This window comes from Numenius arquata, chromosome 10 (assembly GCF_964106895.1).
Source record: "Numenius arquata chromosome 10, bNumArq3.hap1.1, whole genome shotgun sequence".
NCBI classification, from domain to species: Eukaryota; Metazoa; Chordata; class Aves; order Charadriiformes; family Scolopacidae; genus Numenius; species Numenius arquata.
In genome coordinates this window covers 37,645,407-37,663,457 of record NC_133585.1, presented here as the reverse complement: position 1 = coordinate 37,663,457, position 18,051 = coordinate 37,645,407, and the positions used below count along the sequence as shown (strand labels likewise).

The 18,051-nt window shown below is 37.6% G+C and overlaps 1 protein-coding gene across 1 annotated transcript in view; it reads right to left on the bottom strand.

The window, feature by feature from the left end:
* The window catches only part of PDE5A (phosphodiesterase 5A), a 130,539-nt gene that overhangs the window by 95,628 nt on the left and 16,860 nt on the right, over positions 1 to 18,051 (bottom strand). The window contains exon 4 of the mRNA XM_074154392.1: positions 14,004 to 14,024. The gene's annotated coding sequence lies outside the window, so the exon portion shown is untranslated. The remainder of the gene's footprint in view (positions 1 to 14,003; positions 14,025 to 18,051) is intronic.

Sequence of the window (18,051 nt, the reverse complement as noted above, 5' to 3'; positions counted from 1 at the left end):
AACATCGATAGGTTTTGCGTTCATTAAATTTAAATACAATTTTAAAATTCATGCTATGATTATTTTTAACTTGTGAGATGCAAAGAAAGTGAACTAGTGCTCATTTTGGTTATATAGAATTATAAGGTTTCATGAACATATGAAAGCCATAGTGGTATGGATAGGATGACAAGCATTCGGCACATAAGCACAAAGTCATAAAATATCCCCCCAAACTCAGAGGATCTGATCTCTTTTCCATAATTTGTCTGCAACATCATTCATGAAGGTCTTACTACTGCTTATGCCATATTATCATTGGAAAAATCCTATGGATAAAGGGCCAGAAATAAACTCTTTTAGCTGAGTAGCTCTACTTTATAACTTTATAACTGCATAGTTGTTTTCTTTTTAATTCATATTCCTTCCTTATTTTCTCATCCCCTCACATTGCTTCTTTGGCCCTCTTACCTATTTACTACACCAAAGCAAATATCTATGTGTATGGTCTTTGATAGTAGGACTATGTATAGTTCACCAATGCAAGATCACTCTTACTGCCTTATTTTTCAAAAGAAGAATCTTCCACAGGGCACATTTGCACTAAAAAGCAAAGACAGCCTTTTCAACCCAGCTGGAAATACCTAGCAAAAAAGAATATTACACAGAAAACGCTAGCTTGGCTGGCGATAACAAGGTTGTAGTCATCTGCTAGGAGTATGAGAACTGAGTGTCCGCTTTGCATGTCTAATCTGACAGAATGTAACTTAATAGTAACTGATTGCTTTTTTCATAACTTGCAATAATAGAAGGTACTGAAAACTATACTAAATTTGGTGCATTTCACTTAGGTTTCCTGCCTGGTCCTGTCCACTAACAAGACCTGGATTCATTATTTCATACTCACTTTTATGGCCTTAGGCACAGATTTAATGCCATACTTATGTGGAATAGTGAGGCAAGAAAACATGGAAAAATACCATGAAAAAATATCAAATGGTCCATAAGATCAACTCTGTTTTAGAATTTTTGTAGCTGTTTCGTATTTTATGTACCTGGCTTGCCAGAAATCTTAGGATCATTCCATAATTTATGATATAGGATATCAGGTTGGGGTTATAGACTTCTTAGTATTATGGTGAACTATTTTGGATCTGTTTCAAAAATGACTTTGTGTGCTCATCGGGTGCAAGTCTTGTCACTTAATCTCGTCTTAGTCTTACGAATCTCAATATGATTACACAAAGTTCAGGGAGTTCAATACAGAGGCCTTACAAAAAGAAAGAGCCAGAGGTAGCCCCAACAGAATAATAACTATTCAAAGAATCCAAAAGGAAAGGCATTTTTCATGGATATTTCAATAATTTTTCCAGATCTCTATATTGCTTTTATACCATTTCTCATATTTTCTTTTAAAATAATACCACTAATCAAACTCCATGACAATAATGCATCTTGGTAAAATCAGGGCATACACTGCTTTTTACTACCACAAATAGCTTTTTTTTAATTGTGAAGTTAGGTTGCTGAATGCTCCCTGACAGCTGATGATAAAGGACAAACTGACAGGAATGCGTGCTTAAAAGGTAACATCAAATCTAGGTCTAATTAGTTGGTGGCCTAAAATATAAAGAAAAATTATTAAACAAAAAAAAAAAAATAAATAGAAACATCTGATATTTCAAAAAGTGTAAAAAATTAGTATTACTACAGAATGAAGTCCTTGTCTATTCTTCAACATCATTCATTCAAACCCATTCTTAAAAAAAGGTCATCAAGCTGCTCATATTTCAGTGCTTCGTCATCTTCATAAAAATTCCAGATGCTGTTGTTTCTTAAAATACATAAACAATTTGTTGTATAGCATCTGCACTCTTCTGCAGCACTCACAATTTTGCTAGTCACGCTTAAAGTGCACGATTACCTCATTACTAAGCTTTGGGAAATATGTTGCTAATTCTACAAGAGTTCCCCACTGGGCAGGCAATAACACAGTGCATAAAGAGACTAAGATAGATTAATAAATAAATAGCTAAAGAATTATTACTTTTCTGTTGGTGATGAATGTCTTTTGTTTTTCCCAATACCATCCTTCCATAATATTGGGGTTTTTTTCCAAATACAATTAAGGTGGGTATAGAAACAATGCCATTCAGGTATCATTCTAAAGAAAAGCAAAAGCTGTAATGCTGCTTAGAGCTCTTATCTAAATGCTCCAATTACCCAACAGGCATTGAGCTGAAAAAAATGTCAGACTAGTCCCAGGAAAATAATGTGAGGAGAATATGATAAGTGTTTTGTACTATGAAGATGAAGATGCACTTCAGCCTTTGTTATGTTGTCTGACTCTGAGGGACTGTGCAGCATGTCCTGCCCCATTGCCACAATGCATGGCTGTGCCTCAAGTCAGGTAAGGACTGCAGAAACTCAGGTGATCTCTCTCTATTCCGTCACACTTCCAGGAAACAGCCAAATTTGGAGAGATTTAATTAAATCTCTGGAATGTGAGGGGAAAGTTCTTTTTCAGGTCTTTCCCAGATCTTAAAACTACTGATCACTCAGACCCATCAGTAGCAAAGACAGAGAAACTACATTAAGGGTAGGGAGAGGAAGGTTTGATAAGGAAAGCCAGGACAACAGGTAGCAAACCATATTGCTCTCCTACATGCTCTTCAGTCCCTAAGGGGGCACCAGTCACCTGTCCTCAGGACCAGTCCCACTTTTTGCGAATGGCAATAAATACAGAAGACAAGTCTTATGATTTAAGCCCCAGCTTATCTCTTTTCCCTTCTTATATCCTGATAAAAAGAAGGAAGGAAGCAGAAGGGGGAAGAAAACACAGCAGAAGAACTGGAGGAGTTAGAGGGGAAAAGAGACTGATGCATAAGCTATTTCTCTCTAAGAACTTGCTTAACTCAAGCCTTGGTCCCCAAAGTATCTTCAACAACCCGTGATTCATAAAAGCCTAGTGTGGTTAATGGTGAATATTTCTATTCTCATGTTCCCTGATTTTCAGGGTTTATGACTTCTTAAGAGGATTGTAATGTACCGAAATTCATCTCTACATAAATAGTTCATGTATGTGGCTGGCTGCGGGTATGTCTATCTTTTGTATAAAAGCAGGGAAGAAACCTAAGGTGCTAGGTCACTCGTCTCACTGTGTTTAACCGTGTCACTCATCCACTTTAATAATAAGTACATTTAGGGTAAGTGTCATGAAATTGACACTGCATTAGTAGGAAAAATGTTGATACAAATTACTTGCAATTTTCTGTTTGCTGTAAAAATAGGCCATCTTTAGTAGATAATCAAAGTAGTAACTAATCCTTTACCTGAATTTAATTTTATTGCAGAATTCTGTAGGTTTGTACTAGTTTAAATATTAAATTCCCACCTCAACTGCTTCTTTGCACAGGCTGGGCCAGATGTGCATCTGGTATAAATTAAGATTACTCTGTTGATGCTACAAGAGACAGGAAGATTTCTGTCAAGCAGTGGTCAGTTCCTGTATGATTAAACATATATTATGTCATGCATTTGGGCATAAAATGCTTTTGAATCAGGATTGCTTTGCAACCAATCTGCACTTTATTTGCCCTGCATGTAGTAATGGCTATAGAAGGGGTAAAGCACTGACCTCTCAGGCCTGTATGACCTTAGTGATACGTACCTGGAATGAGGGAAATAAAAAGAGGGTGGCTCTAAAGGCAACTCGATGGGGAAGGGACATTAGGAAGGCAAAGAGGTTGCTAAGAAAGTCAGGGACCAGTTATTTACTGCGTATGATGAGAACTAGCAAGGAGTCAATGAAAGTATCAAATATTTAACTGGTTATAAATATATAAAAAGGAGCTGTTTTTCACACAGCTGTGGGAGTCATCGCCACTGCATATCGTGGAAGTCAGAAATAGGAAGGGGCTCATAAAGCGTTAACAAATGTCATGAGAGTAGGACTATCGGTGGGTACAAAGTACCCAGACCTGGATGCAAACTGTGCCTCAAGAGGTCACTAATTCATTAATTGCTCCCTGTAAAGCTGGAACCCTACAAGATAAAGCGCACATGATGCATTCACAGTTTCTTATGCTTCTCTCCTGAAAAAGTACCCACGACTGGCCAAGGTTGGGGATGTTCTGCTACTGGGCCAGCTGTCCCCGCGACTCTTCTCGGGCTATGTTTTTAGTGCCATTCATGATGCATGCTGTATTGCTAGAGGTATATACATGGATGCAAATATATCAGAATATGATCGAGTAGAACAGATCATTGGCTGATGTTCATGTAATTGCACTGGTTTCAACAAAGCTGTGCTGGCACATTGCAGCTGGGGAACTGGCTCATGACAAGGTTGTCTGTTCCAGCACTTAGCCACCAATGTGCCATTTAATTACATGCTGGTGTAGTACTCTTAAAGTTAATGCAATTATAGAAATATAATATTGGAACAATACAGTCATGAATTGCAATCTTTATGGATTATACTTTGTTCTTTATAGTACGCTCAACTGAAATATGCCTTATTTAGCTTTAAATATTCTCTTACTAATGCTATTGAAGCATCTAAAAGTAAAGTGAAACTAAACAGTTTGCTTGAAAAAGAGGGAAAATTGAGATTCAAGCTGATTCCTACCTGGAACAAGTCATACATAATAAGAAATAAACAATGTTGTTTTCTTCCCCTCTTCTATAACACTTTTAAAACACACATTTATTGCAAATGTCTAGTAGACATCAAACAGTAGTACGAAAAGTCTGATGCATCGGGCTACATAACTGAAAGCAGAGTTAAACATTAAAGCCACAGCCTTATGTATGATAAATTATTATGAGTTAATTCATGTGTATTAATGCAAGCATGCTACTCTCAAAAGATATGATGTATCATAAAGTTTGTCCCTATGGAAGTTTCTTTATGACATTATATTCTTCCTAAGTGTCTGATGCAAAGAAGAAAAGGTCAAATAATTAATATTATTGTCTTAAGATAAGTAGTCTTTTCAGTGTTATTATTTCCCATTTTTATTAGTTTTTATTTCCAATTTAGGTCTTTTAATATGTTACTGTCGACATCTGTAATATTCCAAACCGTCAGAAGAAGAAGCTAAAGTTGTTAATGCAATAATTATCTATTAGATCTGAGCTCTGCACATAGAAATGTTACTCTGGAATTAGGACTGATAAATTAATTTGTATTTTCATATTTTATGGGTTCTGTGGACAATCCAACTACAGATGTTGTTTGTTTGTAATACTTTTCACAATTTTGTTAGTTCTTCAGTGTAGGATTCATTGACAATTAAGCTCATGTGAAGTACACAGAGTAGAGAAACACATCCAAATCATCAAATATGTTTATAGACGTTTCACCCACTTTCAGACTTTACAGTTAAGAATTTATAGTTTCTGTAATGGGTTTGGGAATTCTTAAGCAATAGCCTATCTACAAATAATTTTCCTACTCTATCAACTTTCCTTGCATTCTCTTTTTAGAACTACAATAGAAATATGTATTAAATAAATATTTTTACCTACTCATGAAGATTATTTCACAGCAATACTTATGATTTTGCCAGACAAATTCCCAAGTATGTTTACTAAACATATTTATAAAAAAGACCTTGTCAGAATGTAATTCTATCATTAAAAAAATCCGCAGCAAGCTAATAATGTCTGATTAGTCCCTCGTTTCCCTTCAGTCGGTGAAAACGATTTCTGTTTTCAGACAAATTTTTTCAAGATAAAAGAAGAATTTCTTATGCTACTTAATGGAGCTATTTACTAATAGTGAAGAAAAAGAATTTCTTCATGGATTGGCTATGATGTCTGTGCTAGGTGCCCTTACATGAGGCACTGCTAAATGTAATAAAATAAGCTTCCTATAACTAATAGAAGATTATATACATCTTTTTTCTCCTTCTTTTGTGACCAGTAGAACTACATTTTACTTTGGCTTATCCAAAGTATTGGATTGCAACCAATCACAATTCACTTGAAAGGCAGCAGAAGGAAAAATGAAGAGCAAACGCTGTATTTATGATCCCTATTGTGTAGTTTTTCTTTGTAGAAGGTGCACATCTAGGGCTTTAGAGTAATCAGAAGTAAAGGTTTGGAAATATTTTCAAAAAATATACTTTGTGCACCAAAAAACCTCAGTGCAGGGCAGTGAAACTGTTAAATACTTCAGGCTGTTTTTTCAAATAGTTTTCACCTGAGAAAGTAGATTTCTCTGAGACCAGTCAAAATGTTTTGTTTCAAAATTTAGAAAGTGTATTTTTGAATTTGAAACTATGCTTGAGATTAACTATATTCACTTAATATGTCAGTGTCACTAAGTGACATAAATTGTGATCAGTTGGCCAAAAATTCAATTATGTATACACTTCTATTCATGCTTTTTTAAAACTTATTTACTTGATATTAATTTCTACACCTTTTATAGATTATCTGCTCAGTAGATATAAATGGGCATTGCACAGCTGAGACCCTGACCCCATAACTGTTCGTTCTGATCTAGAGCAGCGATTTCAATCCACAGCAGACAGAGAAAGTCTTTCTTTAGGGCTCAGTTCACAAGGATTTTCATATTACCCTGGGAACAGAGAAGATTACTGTAAAATATGGCACAACTGTGCATGTAAGATTGACAGATTTGTTGAGATCTGATTTATAACAAATTCTGAAGTGAAGAAAGTTTCACCTGACTTCTGGATTTGTAAGAAAATATTGTGGAAGGTCTACAGTCCCCACCGTTCCACTGGTTTCACATCAGACTTTTGAGGTTCCTTCAGAGCATCGTTAGTCCTTTTCATTAAGCTACCTGTGGCCATGGTTCAGGTCTAAACTTTTCCTCTAAAGTAACTAAATATAATTTAAATAAATAAATATTATAAATAAACATGAAAGCACTCTCCTAAAATACTCTTTAAAATGTTGTGTCTCTCCCTCTTTTTTATGCTTAATGGTCTTCTAGACCTTGATGTAATCTTTTCATGTTTTTCATTAAACAGTACCTACTTTTGCTTCATTTCTTGTTTTTCAAAATGTGACTGGTGCCATAGCACATTAAGGGTTCCCCTAGCAACACAAAACCACACTTTTTCTTGGAGCTGCATCTCTCTAGTCTAAAGCAGTTAAATCATGACCTTTTAGCTACAGCAGCTTGTTCTGAGATTAATTAAGAGCATTTAAAAACAATAATGATAAAGTTTAGCACATTCTTTGATCTGCAGAAAACAGAAGTAAATGCTTGTATTTACTCTCAAGTAAGGGGGACGGATCTGGAGCTTTCTACAGCCAGATTAGCAATGAAATATTTGCATCCTGGGTTTGTATAATATACATTTGAATGGAATTAGAGGTCTGTTTTGGACTTTACATTCAGTTTTGTTAAATCCTGCCTTTACTGAGATGGGCACTATGTGAATACATGCAAGTTTTATCTAAGGGCTACCAATTGCAATGAAATCTGTTTATACAGTTTTGTATTTGTTCTGTGTCACAATACTTCAGCTCTCCAGATTTATTACACTCTCCATAAACAGCAGGATGTGTGTATGCACACACTTCAATTTGCTGAAGTTTACTCAAGCCTAACTGCAACGAAACATAACAAAGAAAATGACTTGACATTCAAGATATATTTAGCTTGCTACTAACCCTTTCCAACAGCAGAGCTTGAAAGCCTGCACAAAATCCTTTTCGGGACATTTGTCTCTTTCCCCCTTAATGGAAAAAAAATTCATAAGAAAAATATCTAATCTGAATCATTTTACCTTAAAATATTAAAACCACAATGACAGAGTGCAAATAGGGAAATGTAGTTTTTCTTATGATGATAATTTCCTGAAAAGTACCTTCTCAAAACCTTTTCAGCACAAAATAAAAGTTTTGCTTCTTGCAGCTTTGCTCGAGCTCGTAACAGGAGAACTTCACTGTGCTTGTGCCAATCTGTGATGGGACTCTCTAAATCCTGGTAGAATACTTGTCTTTCATTACTTCCTTTATCATTTTTCTTGACATATCATACTATTTATTGACAATAATCTGTGCATATCCTACCCTTTCATTAGTTTTGCACTGTTAGAGCTTAAGTACCAGATTTGGCAAACTTCTTCAAACCAAATTTCAAACCACTCATTTCAGAATGAGGTCTCAAACCCATAATGTAATAAGCAGTTGTTTGTGAAACTTTCCAGGATGGGGAAAAAGCACCAACCATCAGATAGCTATGAACTGCTCTCTCCTTTTTTCGCTCCTTAGTCTTGTCCTGTGTTACTAGGCAGCAGATATTCAAAGCTCTGGATATAAATAGTCTCTAATTTACTCCAATGATAAGGCAGATAGATTTGTGGTGATCTCATTGTTTGAGGTGGGTAAATGTAGCTGAAAGATAAGTTTTCTTACACAAAAAATGTAAAACCTCCCAATATCGTTAACTTTTATCTTTGTTCCCTTTCTGCAGGTAAGCCTAGTTCATTCAAGGCCACCTGACAAAAATGGTTCCTAATTTTACAAATTTGGGAGCTTTCAAATTTAGGAGGGTTATGTATGTCCAAGTGCCTATGCATATAGGTCCAGATGTAGAAAAGCACTCTGATTTGTGAATTTTGGCAATCAAGGGTTTTATTTGCAAGCTTTGTGTGCTAAAAGCAAAAGAACTCTGGATTCCAGTTTGAACGGATGTGCAGGGAGGATATCTGCAAGCAAATGTTACCCTTACTTGAAATGCTGTTTTATTTACACAATCGATTAATTGAACAGACATAGAGCTGCTGCTGAAGGATTTATGAACAACCTATGGAAATGCTTTATGTAAGAAAACTCAGTCCATTCTTTTAGAAAAGCGATGAGATATATAACTAAGAAACATAACAGGAAAAATTACAAAATTAAGTTCTATGGGTAAATGTTAAATGATTTTAAATAAAAAAAATAAATAAAGACCACATACAGGCCACTGAAAGTTATAGGTGATAATTAGATTTTATCTTTCTGGTAGCATTTAGCTTGTAAATAGCAATAGCCCTTGTGTTTCTGCTGTATATGGTTTAATTTCAGAATAATCAATTACAATCACAGAGAATTTTTTCTTTAAAAAAATAGATAATATTTGTTTTTGTTTTACCTTTCTGTAACAGTTTTTTCTACATGAAGTTTTTCAACATAACTAACTGAATTTTGAGAAAATTCCTTCATTTTGGAATAAATCTCTTTGAGAACTCTGTCTGGACATAGATTTAGGATTAGAGGAGTCAGTAGAAATAACTGAATGTACCTACTCATCTATGACAAATATGACAAATATTACTATTAAATTTTACATCTATTCCTGCTTACCATTCTCCAGACACCCCAGTGAATGTTGCAATATTGTTAAAAAAAGGATGAATGACTACACTCTGAATAACTTCAGAGAAGAGTAAACTAAAATTTTTGTTGTACTTAAAAATAAATACTCAACTATATATGATGCTATGGAGACAGAAAAAAATAAAGTGAAGGTTTCTAATATTAATTTACCAAGTCTCTTCAACATGCAAACAGCATTTCCAGTTTGATTCAATTTGTTACGGATATTCCCCCAAACACTTTCATTATCACACAGGGTGCTTTAATCATTAAAAGACCAATGACAAGTGGTAAAAAGCACGAGGGTTCCCATCGGCTCATGGTGAAAGCAGTTCTATACATTTGTGAGGTGGATGGTGAATAAATCTGGACATTTGTAGCTGGTCCTAATATATTGTAATCTGTAGACTTGATCCAACGTCCACCTAAGTCAGGGAAAGTGCTCCAGTGACTCGTGATTTGTGATACAGTTCCTATCATGACTTTTTATGTTGGTTAGACTCCTTTCAGCTGGTTGGTGCCTAGTGCCATTTTGGTGTTGTGAAATTGGCTTTCTTGCATTTGCTTTTGCTAACATTCCTATTATTTGTGGGAAAGCACAGTTCTGGCCCTATGCCTGAAAGCTAGCTGCTCCTGCCCTTCCAAAACACTGCCAGTGCTGCAGGTGTGCAAAGCAAGTTGTCCATGGGATCACCCGGCCATTTGTAGTGTGGTTTTAACTCAGCTTCCATAGTGTCTCACCCATAGTGCCTCACCCCCATTAATATTCGCTTTCTATATGTAGAACTGATTATATGAATAAGATTCTTTGCGGCTTACCAGCTGTAAAAATTAGTTCTACTTTTGCTCCAGTACACTTTAAGTCTTCTATGATGCCCAAATCTGAGGATGCTTTAAAATGTTATGCAAGTACCAAAGCAGGCCGTTTCATCTCTAAAAGAATAAACTGAGGTAGAACACAAGTCAAGAAAGTTTCCAGGAGAGGAAGCAAAAAACTGGCTGTTTATTCATAACCAGATGTACTTGTCTCTGTCTGTTTGTATTAGTCCTGGCTCAGCTTTCTCCTTGGTTGTGGTTTGCAAGTATGAATGAATATTATGACATGCTGTCTCCCGGTGGTTCCATGTAAATAATTATGAGGAAGGGAGAAGTAGATGGAGTTACGCACCCATTTTGCATTTTAGCAGATATTCTGAAATTTCATACCTAGACAAAACATGGCATACTGCTTAATATGTGTCACTGCCTTCATTCATCCTGCTAAATTTCTGGCGTGTATAATTTTTTTGCGGCAAGCAGTTCCCAGCTGGAAAGGAGAGATTATATCCTGGTTGCCAGTATGAATGAATGACTTGTTTAGAAAAACACAGAAGGTGCAATTCCAGTTGCTCATTGTGAAAAGGAGTGAAAGGCTATGATTAAGAAAAGACCAAGTTATGCAGAAGTTCATAGTTAGACAATAAATATTTTAACAAATTAGTAGAGAATGTCAAGCGTTCAATTAGGAACTCTAAAAGATACTTAAAAGAGAAATGGCCAAGCAGCACCGAACTTTGAACAGCAACAGGTTCTTTACCTTCCTATCGTATTCTGGAGTAGAAGCAGCTCCAATCATAAGTGAAATGCGATTATGGCCACATTGCATGGCAGGGACTTTCAGTGGGGGCAAAAGGGAGGATAACACCTGCACGCACCTGGTGAATTTGTGCAGGTAGCCCTTACGTACACCTTTCTTCAAAATCTCTGACTGGCTGGGAAGTATTTGAATTCATGCTTCTCACACTTCTGAGATGTATATAAACACCATTTTGCAGATGAGAAATCTGAGTACAGCAAGTTCACAGCCTGGCCTTCAGAGTTAGTGGAAGAGTCCAGCCTCATCTGTAGGGATTAAGGCCCAGGAACATTCAGGAATTTTGCAGAGAGCCTGGGAGCGAGGAGCAATCCTCACATGCTGGTCTGGGAATGAGATGTCACTCTGGTAATACCCAGTGTTTTAATCACAAAGCATTTCCACTTAAACAAAATGAGACCCAGGGGGTCATTAGGAAAAAGACTGGCTCCTTTATTCAGCAGATTTCAAAACTGATTATGTTTATGTTGGACTGAATTATTTATCCACCTCAGGAAAGTCAGGGAAAACTGAAGAAGAGCTCAGAGTAGAGAGTGTGGCTGAGTGAATCCAGTGAATTTTTCATTGAACTTGGGAACATTTGGGTCATGTTCTCACAATCAAGTTTCCTCAAAAATTGCTTCTTAGGCCTAACGTCCCTGAAACTGAAACTGTTGAATGACAGGAAGATGAGCTAACATCTCTTAGCAGATCTCAGAATTTCACCTAACAGTATTGGCGGGGACTGGACCAGCTGCAAATGAAGGACGAATTGAAGTCAGGGGAAGAAATACTTCTTGGACTTGCCAGTTTCATTGTGAAACTTTGAAACTGCAGAGGCCTCAGTGCCACTGAGGTGGTGTTACTGTACCCTTAGGAGCCCAGAACTTTGGTCAAGTGATACGGAGCTTTGGCTGTAGTGCTGAATTTAACCAACTGTGTATCAAGTGCCTATAAACACAAAGACCATCTGGCTTTGATTACAGATACTTAGCAATTTTGAATAGTGGGACCAAACTCTGACAGCAAGCTAAACATTAGACAGGGGTGCCCAGAGCTTCAAAAGAGGACATGTAGAAACTATGGTCCCCTGTCTATTATGTCTTTTCCGCTGGAATGAGGTGAAAGACCCCTCTAATTACTCAGCGAGATCAACTGTGCTTCCTGCCCCTTCTCTCTGGGTGGCCCTGCTGCTGCAGATGCCATCTCTTCAGCTGATGTAAATGAATGAAGTAATGATATTAGAAGGGTCTTGGCTGGTTTCACAATGTAAGAATATAGTCCCCAATTGCTCAAAGTCTTCTTATTGTTTTACAGAACTGTGCTCTTTACACATTAGTACTTCATATCTGATGAACTATAAAATGTTTTTTCCCAGAAGATTCAAGCTCAATTTTGCACATTTGGAACAATAATAATTAAAAATATCACACACTTATTGCATTGCGGCATCATGAAAAACATATTACGGGAAGCAGCTGTGCATATTATTACGAGAATTTTTCACTTTCAGTTCAGGGTAGCTGGATAATGTTAAACAGAGTGTATTTTGATGAAAACCTGTGCTGATTTTACCTTGTAACTGATTCGTCGGGTGAAATTTTTTAAATTAATTTTTAAAGCTTGATTATAGGAACTCAAGCACATTTGAATAACTCTGAGATAAAATACTTCTGTACACAAAAGGAACAAAAATATCCCTAGAGCATACCCAGACTTCATTTACTATGCCTCCAAACAAAACTTTCCCTCTGTGCACTGCTATGTAGCTCCACATACTCATGTTAATGGTGTCATTAATCTTTCCTGCAGTAATCTCTACCTCTCAGCTTTTACACATTCAGCACCTGGGTCAAATTTGACCTGACAAGTTTGTCCTTGAATACTATAATTTACAAAGTCCATGTTAAAAGTCTATGTATCATCAGAGCTGCTGCATTTTATCAAATAACTGCCACCAGCTCTTGCCTGAAATAGTTCATTTGCAAAGCTGTTGCCACCAAACTGTGGAAACCAACTATCAGTCAAAGGCTTGTTTTGCTCTTTATTTTATAGCAATAGCAAATGAACTGCAGATGGAGCACTGTTTATACTTTCCCATCATCTCTGGAGCGCCTGGAACTGTTGCTGTGATGTCATTACGTTTCGGCAGGATATAGAGAAAGTAGCAACGCTGGAAATATTTATTTACTGGGTTAGGACCAGTTTGACTTGTACTATAGGAAGAACATCAAGGTGCTTGAAATGGAAGGCTACAAGACCTCACTTTTTATGTAGACCTATAGTGGAAACACCACACAGAAAAAAAAGTTTGATACGTCTACTGATCAAATAGAAAATAGAAAAAATTGTTATTAAATTTTATGTAGCTTCGTTTCAGAAGGAACTTTTGTTTGGGGTGTATATCTGAAATCTCTGTCACTGAAATATTGGCCTTTCTGGCTGTGATGGATGAGTTCTGTTGGATTAAAGCATGTGATTTATTATGTTCCCACTCTCAGGTGTCTACCTCATCTGTCTGCACAAGTTACCTTGCAGGAGTTACAGAAGTGAATGATTGCAATTAAATTTGCCAAACTGCAAATCACAGAAGCTGCCGGACTGGCATGTGTTCGCCATGGGGCGATCACCTCTGGAAAGAGGTGAGTGGACAGCTGAGAGTAATAATGCCTTAAAACTTTATAGCCAAATCTACCAGTGCCCATCCCAGACAGAGATGGAGAGAGCATAGGTAGATTCAAACATATGATCTTGTATTATAATTACAATGCATTTCTGGAGTACAAATGTCCAACAAACCAGTGTGATTGGCCTGTTCAGGGGAGTAGACAGTGAGGATAAAGCAGAACTAAACGGGCTGGTGCAGCAAACCAAACTGTCCAACCAGCCAGAATTGTTCTCATCAGCACAGCGTCTCTCTTGACCTCACGGCAGAAGTTCCAGGAAGGCAGTGCAATGGCTTTGGCTTTTGGTGGATTGTTTCTCAGCATTGTATTGATAAAATGTAATTGGTTTTATGTCTTATCATAAAGTTTGATTCTTGGTACTGCACATATAGCAAAACAGTTTTGTCTTGCACACGGTGCTGCAGCACCTCTACTACCTCGTTTGTTCTCTAGCACTGTACAGGGCATCGCTAACTTACACTTATTTGAACACATACTTGCATATATGAAGTGGTGATCTTGCTTGATAGAAAATATTGCGATAGGTTCACCTGGCTTGTTTGCAAGTTTTACAATTCATAGTACAAAGCTCTTGCTAGACAATGAGGAAGTAATATTGTAAAGAAACCCTGTTTTCTGGCCAAGCAGACAAAGTTCTTTTTGTGATACCATAACCTTGATTTGTTTCCTTTATCACTGCTTGTGCGCTTTCCAACTCTGTTATCAGGCTTTCACAATGACTGTCTCAGTCACTGATGTGACTTATGGAGTTTCTGCTGCGAGTACAGATTAATGGATAAAGCCTGATGTAGAAAGCGAGCAAGTCTATGATTAATTTTCTGAATTAATGTTGCTTTGCTTTATGCACAGCAAATACCAGCTGGCTTAAATGACTACTTCCACATTCTCCAAAGAGGGAAGAGTCTCCTCACGATATAGATGCAGGATGGCCAGTTCCACACAAGCCCATTTGTGCAGTCCTGGCTTAAAGTGCTCTGCCTCAGCCTAGGGCAGGGTGCTGATAGAGGGATCAGTGCTGGCTGTGAGGACACCTAGCAGGTGCCTGTAATTTACATTAACTATAAAGCTGATTTCTCTTCAGTCCCAAGGTTAGCACCTCTGTGGGGATGCAGCCCGGTTAGCTGGCCTGATTAGGAGGTGCTGGTTGTTTTGCTTCTGAGCTACTGCAGCCAATCCTACGTGGCAGGGATGTGACTTCTGATGACAGCAAGGATTGTGGAAAGGCCTAATCCCAAGTAAGAAGTTCAGACTGGTCTAGTACGCACTGGTGAAGTAGTGAAAGTTTGGGTAGATTTCATTCCCTTCTCTCTAGCAACTTACAAGAAGCTTTACATCTAATTCTGCTTTCCTAAGCATAGAGTTCCTTTCAGCTCAATTAAGCCAGTCTATAGTAGAAATGTGGGAATGAATTTTTCATGTGGCAATCTACGTATGGTGGACAAATGTCCTTTGTTTTTATTTTAATAATGAGATTTCAAAGCATCTATGCAAAATTATTTTATTCTGACTGTAGTGTTTAGTACTCAATTTCATTGCTGCCTGTAGGAAGGTGCATTATTATGTGTTTAATAGTCACTTAAGACTCACTTAAAGGTTTTATTACAGCATGCTTTTTAATAGTGCACAGCTTATTTCTGGAGAGGTTCTGTTCCTGTATTTGTGTTTAACTGATGTTTTTTAAAAAAGGGTGAAACTTTAAAGATGTTAGTAGTATCTCTTAATATTTATGTTGGAAGGATTTCAGGAAGTCATTTAGTCCAATTCCTCTGCTCCGAGCAGGGCTAATGTCGACATTAGAGCAGGATGCATGTGGCCTTTTGCAGTCATGCTCTTGGTGTCTGAGACCTGAGGTTTCACAGCCTGTTCCGTCCTCTCAGTAGGAGCCACAGTGAAATGTGCTCCATGCAGCCACTCAGTTCAGCTCCCAGGCAGCCTCGGAAAAAGCTTGCTAGAGATTGCTGTGACCAGTGACTGTGCATCTGCCAGCCTATTTCTGAAAAACTTTTTCAGCTTGTTTGGCCTTCCTGTATTGAACTTGTGCTGTAAGGCAGAGGAAAGTAAATGTTCAGTAAAGCTTCACAGGGATACAGAACAGTGTGGGATATAATTTACTAAAGGTCAGGAGAGGGAGAAATGGGAAGATATTTTGGCAGCCAAATGCAATCATGAACTTGCTTTCTGTTCACTTGATCTAGTTTCTTCTGCTCTTACTTCCTCATCACCCTTTTTTGTCACTAATATAGTGTTTCCTTCTCTGAATAGTTTGACTGTCAGTCCCTCTGGCCTGGGGAGGGGAATCCTGTTTTTAAAGAATGCCAATGTATATACAACTCATATTTTCTTCTCATATATATTTTTTTTTTACCTCAGAACTACTCATTGACTTTGCAGACTCAGAGAAAATGTAGGTTAGCCTGCCCAGTAGGTTTCTCTGGTTCTGCCCAGCTGTAGATGTATGCAATTAGGAGAGAATGCAGCTAAATGAGATCTTATGAGAAGGCTGGGAGAAAAGTTCCTGTTCACTGAGCAAAGTCCCATGATTAACTATGACCCTGAGAATCTCTCCTACACTGTGGTTAGAAGGAAACAATTAAATACTCCAAGTCACAGGAATGGGTGATATGACGAGAACAGCCGCTGTGGTGCAGCTACAGACCTGCACAAGGGGAGGACTAATCTGGGTAATTTAAAAGATGTTTTTACCCTTGGGCTAGATTCTAATTCTGGTTATGCTAGGGTAAATTAAGCATGACTTTACTGACATCAAAGGCTCTGGTCAAGATGATCTAGCTTCACGCTCTTGAAACTGAGGTCAAGCCCACTTGCTTTTCTAGGCAAGTTCTGCCCAAAATAAATGGGTGGAGCAAGGTCAAACCTATGATTTTATTCTTTCCTGTGGGCACTTCCACAACTTGGTATTTACAGCTGGTTTTGTCTTTTAAAGGGCATTTTTGTTTGGCATTTGAACTGGCAATTGTCTGGCTGCAACTATTCAACTGCCTGGTTCTGATGGGATGAGTTGGGGCAGGCAAGTTTGCAAAATAGAGATGCAAAGGGGTATGAAGTGATTTTTTTTTTTTTTTTTATGGTACTGTAAGAAAGTAGTACTGGATTTTAGGCATTGAGGTCAGGCTATTATAAAAATGGAGCTTGTTCTTTAGCCTGTACCAATTTTCTTCTTGCACTTTAAGTTAGTGAGCCATATGCAGAGCAGAGATGAAAGTCTGAAAGTAAATGCCTGTGATCTTATTTTGAGTAATTTCTAGCATTTTTCTTTATAATAAAACATAAGCATCAGGCAACTGCTGAGACACAGATCTGACTTCAGGTTGTGCTTAGCTCCATGTCATTCTTAAGTTGGAAACTTATACATGCACCAAGGACGCCTTTTCTTGAACTAACATTCACTGGTTTAACTTTCAGTATTTCTGTTCATGATTGTATCACATCTTGCAGCCAGAAGAGAAGAACTAAGTGTCTTGCCTCAAGGCAAAATCCGTATCAGTGCAAGTAGCAACTTTCTATCTACATGCACTTTAATCGTTCCGTACCGCACATCTTTCTCGTGTCTCTCAGTCTGCCTGACTGCTGTGAGGAACTGTGCTAAAATCAGGGGTTTCCTCATAGGAGTAATGCCCTCTGGCATTTCTTATTTATGAGTGATTTCATATTGCTTTAGAATCAGCAATATGCTATGTAAGACGTTTCTAAAAAATAGAAATCTAGCGGCTGGCTTTGCTGTTTTTCTTTCTTATAGCTTTTTTGACTTTGCGAGAGAGTATATTTTCAGTCATGTTCACAATCCAATGAAAGTTAAAGTTTCTAGTGTGGGTGTTTACTGCATTCATGTGCAATGTTATGCTAGTGTTAGCTACTCATTGTTATGCAATGTTAGCTACTCAAAATAGTGAATAAATTAGAAATAAAAAACCACCTCCTGAAACTATTTACACCCCACGACTTAAGGTTGAAAATACATTTCTTAGCCGCTAGGTGGCAATGAGATGTGGCCTTGTAGCAGGAGACATGTGGGGACCATCTGAGGTAATATTGGGAATTGAATGTGAGAAGCCATGTTCCTATGAAGTGACCAGCACCATGCCCTGGGGCTTCCGACGTCTCTCTGCTCACTTACAGTGACTGCAGCTTCATTTAAGAGCCAGTCAGTATGAATCAGTTTTCAGTCCCTTGGTTGTCTTTTGTCACTTGCCACTTAGCAATGCCATCTGTAGTATGTTTTAACATTCTCTGTGTCCTTTGGCAAGTGACCATGTTCTGTTATGTTATTGTTATTTCATGTTATTATATATGTTATGTTCATGTTATTTCAGCTGTGAGCCTGATAATCTACTGAAATGATGATGGCTTTTTTTTAAGAAAATGCCAGTTATCTTGTCAAGTTATGCTGAGTTTGAAATCTGCTCG